Source organism: Dendroctonus ponderosae, unplaced genomic scaffold, assembly GCF_020466585.1.
Source record: "Dendroctonus ponderosae isolate FM_Combo_2020 unplaced genomic scaffold, Dpon_F_20191213v2 Dpon_F_20191213_3, whole genome shotgun sequence".
Taxonomy (NCBI): domain Eukaryota; kingdom Metazoa; phylum Arthropoda; class Insecta; order Coleoptera; family Curculionidae; genus Dendroctonus; species Dendroctonus ponderosae.
In genome coordinates this window covers 373,321-384,617 of record NW_026018508.1, presented here as the reverse complement: position 1 = coordinate 384,617, position 11,297 = coordinate 373,321, and positions in this window count along the sequence as shown.

Below are 11,297 nucleotides of genomic sequence, written 5' to 3'. Positions count from 1 at the left end.
ATTTAAATCTCTAAACAATAAATTCTAGTCTTTTCCCGAACATGATTGTCCTGACTCATCACCTGTAATCCCAAGAGATTCAAACGATTTTAATACACTTTTTAATATGTTTGTAWTWTGTATTTTAGTATGTATATTTTAACAGAGCTCTKGTTTTAAACTAATGATGACTGTGAATGTATATTTTAGACAAACTGATGATGGTGGAGAAAAACATCGAAAYGTATTTGTAATATTYTAAATRATAAACAATAAAATTGACTGGAACCCAAAAATTTCTTTTGAATTAAGTTGAAATACAGTCAGTAAAATATACACAATTTGATAATAACTTAATAAYATTTTATAATTTTGRATATTTCTACATAAAATATTTCAAAAACACTTAAATTACGATACTTCGCACACTGTTAACAGACAAAATTGTCGATATTGGGGTGACRAAAACCCGCATATTTTTCGAGGACATACACAGTATCATGAAAACTTGACAGGTGATCTGTACGTTACGATGCTTGAAGATAAACTCAAGTTGATGCAGAAGATAATTCAGTTTTACAGGGGAATCGGTTCACATTCTAGCAGGACGGTTCTCCACCTCATTATTTTATTCCGGTCCGACAATGGTTAAACAAGATATTCCCGAATAGATGGATTGGCAGAAGGGAATCAATTAAATAGCCTCCAAAATCGTCTGATTTAACAACCTTGGACTTCTTTCTTTGGGGACATCTAAAGTCCATTGTTTTTAAGACACAACCTGCTGCTATTGATGATCCTAAAAGGCGAAATGCCGGACAATTCCCATTGAAATTTTCTAAAATGTTAGGGAGCAGTTCGAAAACAGATTTTATTGTTGTTTACAGGAAAATGGACAATATTTTCAGCAACTGATAAGATAGTGCGTAAATAGATCCCATTTGTTTTATTGTAGATATTTCTCTTATGCAAATAAAAAGTTAATTTTGTCGGAATAAAATAACCAACAAATGAGATATCAATTGTTTAGACTAGATTTTCTTTCTGTTATTCAACAATTTTAACGGTGTCACCTACTCTCCTAATCATTTGCACTGCAACGAGACTTGTTAAATTTTAAGGGTGACATCTACCCATCCTAGGGGGTTGAAACAAGAAGCCTACAAATATTAATTTAAAGTGTCCCCCTTACAAATGAAATTGACGTGTCTTTCGGTTTTTTCATATTTATAACTGCAGGAAATATATTAAGGGTGGGAAGTTTTCAAATTACCACCCCGTATTACATTCAGTTTCAAAAACGATTTTTATAAGTGAGTTTTTAAAATTTTATATAAGAGGGTTAAAAAATTATGTAGAAAACAGCAAGTATGACTTGAACAGAGATATTTAATTAACTATTTTCCTGAATAGTTTCCAAGATACAGGGTGATAAAATTTTAGTTTTATTTTTGTTTTTCCTATCATTTTATAAATGGTGCCAACCTATTGTAAGAATGTGGGTTTTTCAACTAGCAATTTTTGAATTATAATAATTTAGGATTAACTCGTAGGGGACGCCATCAACATAACTTTTTATAAGTACCTATACATTCAGCTTTTTAACGGTAATAAAATTGGCTGCTTCTTTTTGTTAGCCAAAACGAAATGAACTGCTTCAGTGTCTGAATATTTTACAAAGTCATAGTTGTTCTCCCTTTCTCTCTTTAATTCTCCATGTGTAGCTTATTTTATAGAAACGCATCAAGACATGTTGAAAATGAAAAGGGAAAATTTATTTTCAGCTTTAAATTTAAAAAAAAATCAAATTAATGGTTTGAAAATTTAAATTTCTCTTGGTCGGCTTTTATGGTCATTGTTATTAAAATAACGAAAGGAACATTAAAGTAACGCTAAAATTTAGGGTTTCAAAATCTATCTCCCTATAAACTTGTATGCGAGGCAAAGGTCCAAAACTTTTTGAAATTTAATATGGGCAAACTTGCCAAGTCTATTGGTTTTTTCCTTAGAGTTTCAATCAATCTATTTTAAATGAAAATGATATGATTTTATTTAGTTTTTAAAATGCAGGTTATTTAAACATTATATAAAAACAAATTCTTTGTAACACCTATTTCTAAAATCTGAGCATTTGTGAGAAACACTAAAAACTTGGCAATTGTGCACATAATTATTGGATCAAGTAATATTAGGATCAAATTATGGACCAAATAGTACTTAAAAATTGCGGTGTACAAAATTACAAAAAATAGCACGCAATCCTTTCTGAAATATTTGACTGTTGCGGAATTTTTGACTAGCAATGTAGAATGCAGACTTATTATATGATCCGTTTTTTATGGAAAACGTATAAATATCAAATACCTCACTGTACGTCGACGCAACGATGTAACTTTTTTATGACCTCAGTCCTCCCCCATATCCAAAATACTGGATTCGCCACTGTGACAGTTTGACTTAGACTGTTAGTGTTCCTTTTTTTCCTTTTTATTTACGAATTAACATTTATTATATTATACTGGCGCTAAATTTAAAACATATTTTTCAGAAGTCAGTTATAATGAAAATAACAATTTCCATAAAATTTTTGTTTTGCGTACCCTTTGGCGCCCCTTTCATCTTTATTATGCAAATTCCTGAGCCTTTAAATTCTATTCAGTAAGTGTCTGAGCAAACAGTCACTATTGTAAAAAGGTGTGCTGCGACCACTGGTGTGACGTAATAATTTCTATTGTAGTGACGGACCGGAAGGTAGCATTCAGATTAGCATTGCTTTTTTCTTTTTGAAACATTCATTGTAGGGTTGAGGCATTCAAATTCTTTTGTGTGTTTCGTGCCGAATTAGTTTGGCAAATTTATGAACGCCCGCACCCTTTCTTCTTCGACCAATTCCACGGGTTATTATCGACGTTTGAATACAGATGAGAATAGGATCATAGTACCTAAATTTTCCTTTAATAGTTCGCCATCCATCGAACATGTGACATAGTACAAAAGCTTTCCCTCAACGTCCACTTATATTCTAGACGTTGTCAAGCATGGACTTAAAATCCAAGGAAGCAAAATAAGAAAAAACATTAATATCCATTATTTGTATATTTTTCTTTATCGCTGTTTCTTTTGGTTAACAGCACTTTCAAGCATGCTTTTTCTTTCTTCTTATTCAAACAGCTTGCCGTCGTGGTTCAAATTATTTTTATTTATTTACTAGCTATCCGTATATCGGAGCATTCAGCTCCAAATCCGTAGATCCGTAGGTTTGGCATTATTTGTAGGTTAGGGTCGTGATGTAATAGTAATGAAAATATTGCTTTATTTCAAATCATGGGCAAACACAAAATGAAACGACGTCAAACAAGGCACACAGTTTCACATATCGGAACAAAACTCTCTTAAACTATAGGGTTCCAACCCTATTACCAGATTTTCAATTACCGTTTTGAACAATTTTCGGGAGCAAATACCTTTTACTCTGACTGGAAATCAATTAAACAATTTTATGCACATATACTAGGGACACTTTTCCGTGAGCGATCGCCTATGTGCCATACAACCGATATCCAACGCTCTGGTGCTATACTCGTGTTTTCGTCTAATATCTAAAATGTTCTTCTTTCTAAAGAACAACATTAGACATTTGTATGTAGACACCATGAACCGCCATTATCTTGAGATTCTTAAAGACGAATAACCGACGACTTAAATATGAACCAGTCTGTAACTAAATGAAATATTTCATCGGCCTTTAAAGTTAGCTCTTGCATATTTTTACATCCAATGTTTAAATTTGTGTCGTCGGCGTATTTTACCATATGCTGGCTAGAAGTGTTCATTGGAAGGTGTAGATCCTAGGTAATAGGACCCAATATAGTTTCTTGTGCTATTCCTATGCTACTTGACAACATCTTCGATCTCTCCAGATTTTTACATTTCCTCTTTTACCGTATTTATTTGCTTTAACTAAGAGCAGTTCCCTATCCAGACAATCATAGGTTTTAGGCAAATCCAGAAGCATTCCTAGTGCTACTTCTCCACTTTCCAGGTGCTTTGAATATGTTTCACAAACGCAAAGATGGCGGTTTGAGTTGATTTGCCTTTTAAAAAACAGTGTTGACAATTACTAAACATGTTACATTGATTTAGGGAATTTGCTAATCTGGTACTCATTGCCACCTCAAATGCTTTCGAGAAACCTGGTAGTAAACTGATTTGCCTATAATTTTTCGGAACTTTAGGGTCCCCAATATTATATAATGGTTTAATTAAAGCAATTTTCAGGAAATATCCCAAATCGAAAAAATGTATTTATGATATAGCACAGAATGTTTTGCAGTTAGCTAGCCGCTATCTTGATTATGCATGTCTGAATTTAATTAATTCCACTAATGTTTTTGTGTTTTAACTTTTCCGCTATTTTACAAACTTCCCTGGGTGTTACAGGGCTTAGGAACAAGGCAGCTTACATTATCATATGGGTTGTGGTAGCGCTGTCTGGTGGATGCAATGTGAAACATTCCAAAATCAACAACTACTTACAAATAAAAAATAAATTAAAAACATTTTTCAGTGGATAGTAAATTGCAACAGTACTTTTGCACACGACTTTATTTATTGCTAACCAGTCATTTTAATTGTATAAAAAGATAAACAGGTCAAGTAACAAACGTTCAGAATTTTAATAGACTTAAGAATAATCAGTCGTAATTCCTGTTTCATTTCTAAATATCCTAAGTGTTTTTTATATATTATATTTGTGTTTCAAATATAACATATACAGTGTGTCGCACTTAAGATGGAAACACCCCTGTGTTTTTATTTTAATAATTTTTTCGTTTTTCTTCCTACACCTTCTACCTCACATGCTAAGCGATTGATTAATTTTTTTAATAACGAATTATGGGATGTTATGGAAGATCTGCCTATCAACGTGCGACATGAAATGCTTTTCCAACTAGACGGTGCATCTATTCATAACTCCCTGTTGGACCGGGATTGGCTAAATCGATACTTAATATTATCCATTAATACGGATTGGCAGAAAAAGCTCTTTTGAACAGTAGCCCCATCGTTCTCCTGACCTTGCGCCATTAGATTTCTATTTCTGGGGTACTATCAAGCTTAAGGTTCGTCAGGTATTGTTGCATTTTTCGTTGCCTTAGTGAAAACTTCGGACCTCGCGTGAAAAGTAAAAAAAACTCCAAAATTTGACTTTTGACTTCAAACTCGGTATTTAGCGTTAAAATAATATTCTGAACAACTTTACAACTACTACGACTTTGAGAATAGGTGCAATTCGCTATATTTTGCGATGCGTTAGAGATATCGGCAAATGTTACTAGAAAAACTTGTTCAGAATGTTATTTTAACGGTAAATACCGAGTTTGAAGTCAAAAGTCAAATTTTAGAACTGAATTTTGAAACTCGGTACATACCGTTAAAATAACATTTTGATCAACTTTTTTTAGTAGCTTTTTCCGATATCTCTAACGCATTGCAAAATATAGCGAATTGACCCTATGCGTAAAGTCGTAGTAGGCTGGGTTTTTATCTGAAGGTAGAAATGGGTACCCTAAACAATTAAGCTCATAACATTCTACCTCTGTACCGAAACTGAAAACCTTGATTCTAAAAATAACTAAAATACAGGAGTGTTTCCATCTTAAGTGCGACACACTGTATAAAGATTTAAATTGTTTAATTTACTTGTTACATAGATGACAACCAATAAACTTACATCAATAAGCCGGCACCAGGTACAATTATATGGCCACCTATGCCGACTATTCTCTTAAAATAAGACGATCTTAAAGTTAAACGTTTCTGCTAGGATCAGCAAAATTTAACTATAAAAGAAACTGCAGCAGAAATTTCAGATTAAATGTAAAGATGGGCTGGCCGAAGTTCAATTATTAACTAAGTAACCCTGACATATATTCGTCCAGGGTATATGACTTCAAACTGACAAGAACGTTGCCATTTTTTTGCTATAAATAGCCACAGTTTTAATTGTACTGATTTGTGTAGGTAATTTATTTAATAGTTTTTCGCACATTTATCCTGAATTTTTTAAACTCAGGTGATGTAGGTTCCTAGGGCAGAAAAACAATTCTCATCTTATATTATGATTCTCAGCGCCTAGTGATTGAAAAGGAGCTTCTATTCTTCGACAAAAATATAAGGCACTCAAAAATATACGAGCCTCTGTCAGGTGAGTTGAAAATTACACAACGCTTTACAATTCATTGATTATAGTTAATAGTACAGTCCACGACAAATAAAAGTAGACAATTAAATAGTTGTTGTGTAAATCTGACTTTCTTCCTTGGTCTGCCTTTACGTAAATTACATAATACTGACAAATAAATTTTCCTCTAATCAAAATGCCACATTCAAAATTACTTGAAAGAACTGAAATAATTACATTAGTCGAGGAAGGGTAGTCAACAAAAATAGTAGTCGGTATATTTGGAAATCCGAAGAGCGCAATTCACAATTTATTAAATTGTAAAGATTAAGATAAAGATTCCTAACACTCGTATAAACTACGATATCAGCGATAAAAAATCTTGGCTTACAAAACAAACAGATCTTAGTAGTTAGTTCAGTTTCGTTTGTACGTGTTCTAGTAAAGTATCTGTTGGGGTACTTGTAAAGAAATTATTTAGATTGTCAAATTTAAACAAGTTTGTGAAATTTGCACATTTGGCGTATTTCGCAAATCGGTACTGTCGATCGTCGTCGAGTCATCTACTTTTATGTGTCGTCAACTGTACATTATCTCGTACAGTTGGCGAGTTTTTCAGATAATTTTAAAACTGTCATTTTGATAACAGGAAAATTAATTTCTCAGTATTATGTCATTTACGCAAAGGTAGATCGAGTTAGAAAATCAGATTTACACAACAACTATTTAATCGTCTACTTTTATGTGTCGCCGGCTGTACCTACGTTTGCAGTTAATGTCTTAGATTGCTTGTAGAAAGGGAACGAACATTTTTTTTGACAAAGCTATGAATGCAAGATTTTACAGAGTCCAAGTATTAGATTATTAATAGGAAAATGAGCATTGCAATAAAATAACACTGTATTTATCTCAACACAAGCAGAACGTATTTTATTATGTTGTTGATTCAATGAGTTCTTTAAGGCTCTCTTATTAGACTTAAATTCATCGACATAATTCGATTGATCTTAACCATTTATGCTTAGATCAGCGACTCAAAATTACGAGTCAAATTCTCTGAATATAAACATAGATTATGGCTTTTCTCCTTTTTACTGACAAAGAGGAATGATAACATTTATGAGGTATTTCCAACACTCCCATTCAAAAATGAGAAACAAAAAATACAATTATGCTTGTATTGTATCGTATCGGGGGAGAGATATTTATGATCCAACATTTGCTCGGGGAAAACCCCACAGAAAAACCCGAGCAGATCAATAACAAATTAAAATTAAAAACAGTTATTAATACAGTTTTTTCATCCATGGTGGGTGGAGTTATAGGACCACACACATCTGAATGGATAATAAATAATGGCCTTTTAATATGAGTTTTATCTTTGGCTTAAGCAAACGGCAAACATGCTTGTTTTCCATAAATACAAGCTTCACAAATATTTTGAGTTGGTTGGATCTTTTTTAATTGTTCATTGTAACTCAAAAAATCAATGTTCTTTAACTGTAAGAATTTTTCTTTACTTACATGGCCTAAGCGGGCATGCCAAAGTTTGTAGTGGCCATTTAATGTCGTTTCAGGAGTAATGTTTGCTTGATATTTGAATGGTTTATCAATTTTTTTGTTGCGGTAACAGCAATTAAATTGTTTTGGAGCTTACCTTCTATTACTGTCTTGTTACCCTTCGTGATACTCACAGAGCCATTTTCATTAAAAATTACGGTCATACCAGCTTCTTCAATACGACGCACTTAAAGAAGGTTGTAGGGAATGTCTGCTGCAAACAGGACGTCCTCCAGAACCCCAGTCGTTCCATTTTCAGTCGTTATGTGGATTCTTCCTTTTAATGTGGCTAGGATTGATACACCAACTTTTGCGACGGATATTCGTATTGGATTTTCCAACTGGCTGTATGATGTAAATAAATTTGCTTGGTTCACCATATGGTATGTGGCACCAGAGTCCAAAATGAATGTTAAGTCCCGTTTTAACCCTTTTGTTTGTAGAGCTGCATTTCCTGCCATGAGTGCAGAACCCTGTTCACTATTTGAATCTATACGCACTGTTTGTAAAATGCGTTCACGAAGCTCTTCATTTTCATAGTGATTTTTCTTGGAGAAATAACAATACTTTATTGTATGATTTGTTCTCACACAATGTCCACACTTCATATTGGAGTTAAAACGGCTTGTTAATTTTCTGTTCCTTTGATTTCCATGTCTGTTAGTTGTTTGAGTGAAAAATTTAGCCTTTTGTTTGTGTTGTTTGTCTTTACTTGAAGTAGGGAATTTTGTAGTTTGATGCCTTCCTACGTGCAAAACGTTACCACTGGTGTTATTACTCTCGTTTTGAATTTTTGTTTCATAATCGAGTAATTTAGATTTTGTAAACGCTAAACGTAAATTTTCATCTGTTAGAGTGTGAATGGCGATGCTGGTAGAGTGAGAAGAATTCCTCACTTGTTGAGTGGTTGAACTCAAAGTGATCAACTTACATCTACATCGCTGAAATTCCTAAAGGTTGTCAAATGTCGGTGAATGACCGAATTATCATCAACGATGAGAAAGCAGTCAACTCGAGCACCTACCCCATTTTTTCCCAGACAACGAGTTGCCCAGTTTGAATCCCTCACTTCAAGTTAGACTATATGAAGCTTGACGGACTTCAATATCTTCAAAGCCAAATTTTGTCTTCAAAACCTTCGAATTTATATTTCTAAACACCATTCAATATGGACTGTTCTAATGTATGTGTTTGCAGTAGCAGCCATTGTGCATTACAGCTTCAGCAACAAATTTGGCCAACATCTCTGCAAGAAGAAACAAGGAGCATATCACAGCCTCGAGCTGTAGCCAGTCCAACTTCCCTCAACGGTACAGTTGAATCTAGTGGACGAAGGAGTTAACTCACGGTCTTGTACCACCTCCACTGACAAGAACAGATGCTGAGTCCGCAGTTCTTCACATAAAAACGATGCGCGAGTCAAATTCTTCAATAATGAGATTGCATTTTAAAAAAGGTTTTATTTTCAGAACAACGAGTTACAGCAATGATATACTAATGACTAACTTGTGTTAGCGTTACACTTGGTACTTATAAACTAAAACTGCTGGATTGGTGCAACAAAGCATTTACTTCGCTGAGCAATTAGTTGCGGGGTTTATAACTCCTACCTTCTTAAAAAACTAAGTTACAGTGAGTTTAAAAGTTTTATACAATTATTTTGGGAGCTTCACCTTTTTTAAAACCTAAACCTAATAACCTAAACTTAATATATTTTTTGTATAGGAAGGTTATTATAATGATTATCAATACAAAATATAACAATATTGTCCAAAAACTGGATTTTTGGAAATATATTGGTTGAATGACATTTAATTTTTGATGTTTCACATCAAGAGCGTTTTGGAATTGTTTAACATCTTCAAATCTTTCTTTGCTTAATTGAATGTTATCGAATTTAAGCGGTTTTGATTGATTTTCAAAAGTTTGAACGTTAATCTGTGGCAATTCTATGACTTTGAATTGGGTTTTCGAGTTTTATGACTAGCGAGTTATAAACTATTCTATTCTGCAAGAATTGGAAACATCGCAAACGAAAAATAAATATTATAGAAGATATTCAACTAGGTCCACCTTGTGCACAACGAAGAATAGAACACACTGACGAAACACTCCATACTGCATAGTAGCGACTTCCACACCACTAACGATGGAATAACAATACTTGACGAAATAATTAACAACAAGCCATATCAACTAATTATTTCAAATAACCCTAATAATAAAATTGATGTTAAACACGAACGTTTCGAAAACACAATATTTGGAACGTTAAAATTCCAGAATCCGATACTGAATAAATATTTAAATTTCTAACGATTTACACCACGGACAATAACACATTTAATCTCTTTTTTCATGACAATTTAATGTATCCAGCATTTAACAACATTTATATACACAATTTTTATGGAACATGACTCAAATTAATCAATTTCAATCAAATATTAATTAGATATCAACATGAACGGAAATGTAACCATAGAGGCATCGCTGAGACATATAAGAAATTAAAACTAAACTATTATTGGCCACCCACGAAAATGATGCTACTTAAAAGTCACAAAATCGCATATAATAACTCTATTCATAGTTTTACACAATTTCCCCATTCAAAATCACATTAGGACACACAAATTCTCGAGACCCATGTGATTTGATAAATTCAAGTTTTTATTTAGATTATGTACTAACACATAGAAACAAATTCATGTCAAATGTCAAATATCATAAATAAACGAAATATACTAGGACACGATCAATTCCAATTCATAGTAGGACAAACTCGCTACAAAGCAAATCGTAAATGAAATAAAAAAGAAAACGAGCTTATAGGTCCATTTGAAATCACCAAAATTCTAGAAAACAACAAAATTAAAATAATAAGTTAAAAAACAAGACATAATACATAAAGGAATCAAAAACAACTGTTGTTGCCGGATCCTCAGCTTTGCAACTGCAGACGTGACGCTCCACAACCTCAATAATAATCCTGGCCTTCTTCCACTGAAATTAGGAAACCCCCAAAACAACATAGACTATTGGTCATTTGTATAAAATTATTAAATAACAATAATACTAAAATAATTTGCATCACTACAAAACAGTCTGAAATAAATAAATAGTTTACTGAACAAAAGTGCTTCTTATTATAAAGAATCTCACAACTCCTATAATCTAGCCTTCGTTCTAGAAAATAGAATTAAAAGTCAAATATGTCAAATAAACCCAAATATTCAAACAAAAGCAACAAGAGGACTAATCGATGGTCTAGGATCAAAAATGAAATCATTAACTGGAAACCTTGACCATGAAGACGCTGAAAAATATGACAGATTAATCTCCCAGATTTCAAATAATCAGAAGAACATGAAAACTACATTGCAAGAACAAGTAGCCATCGTTCAAAAGTCAAATGATTTGTATTTAGCTTTATCAATGAACATCTCCCACAACGAACTTATCTTAAAGTCACGAATTCTATAATTTGAGAAAACTCTCACTTCATTAGATTCGAAAACATCAACCATGGACCACTATTTTCTGATACAGATCAACAGATCATACAGATATT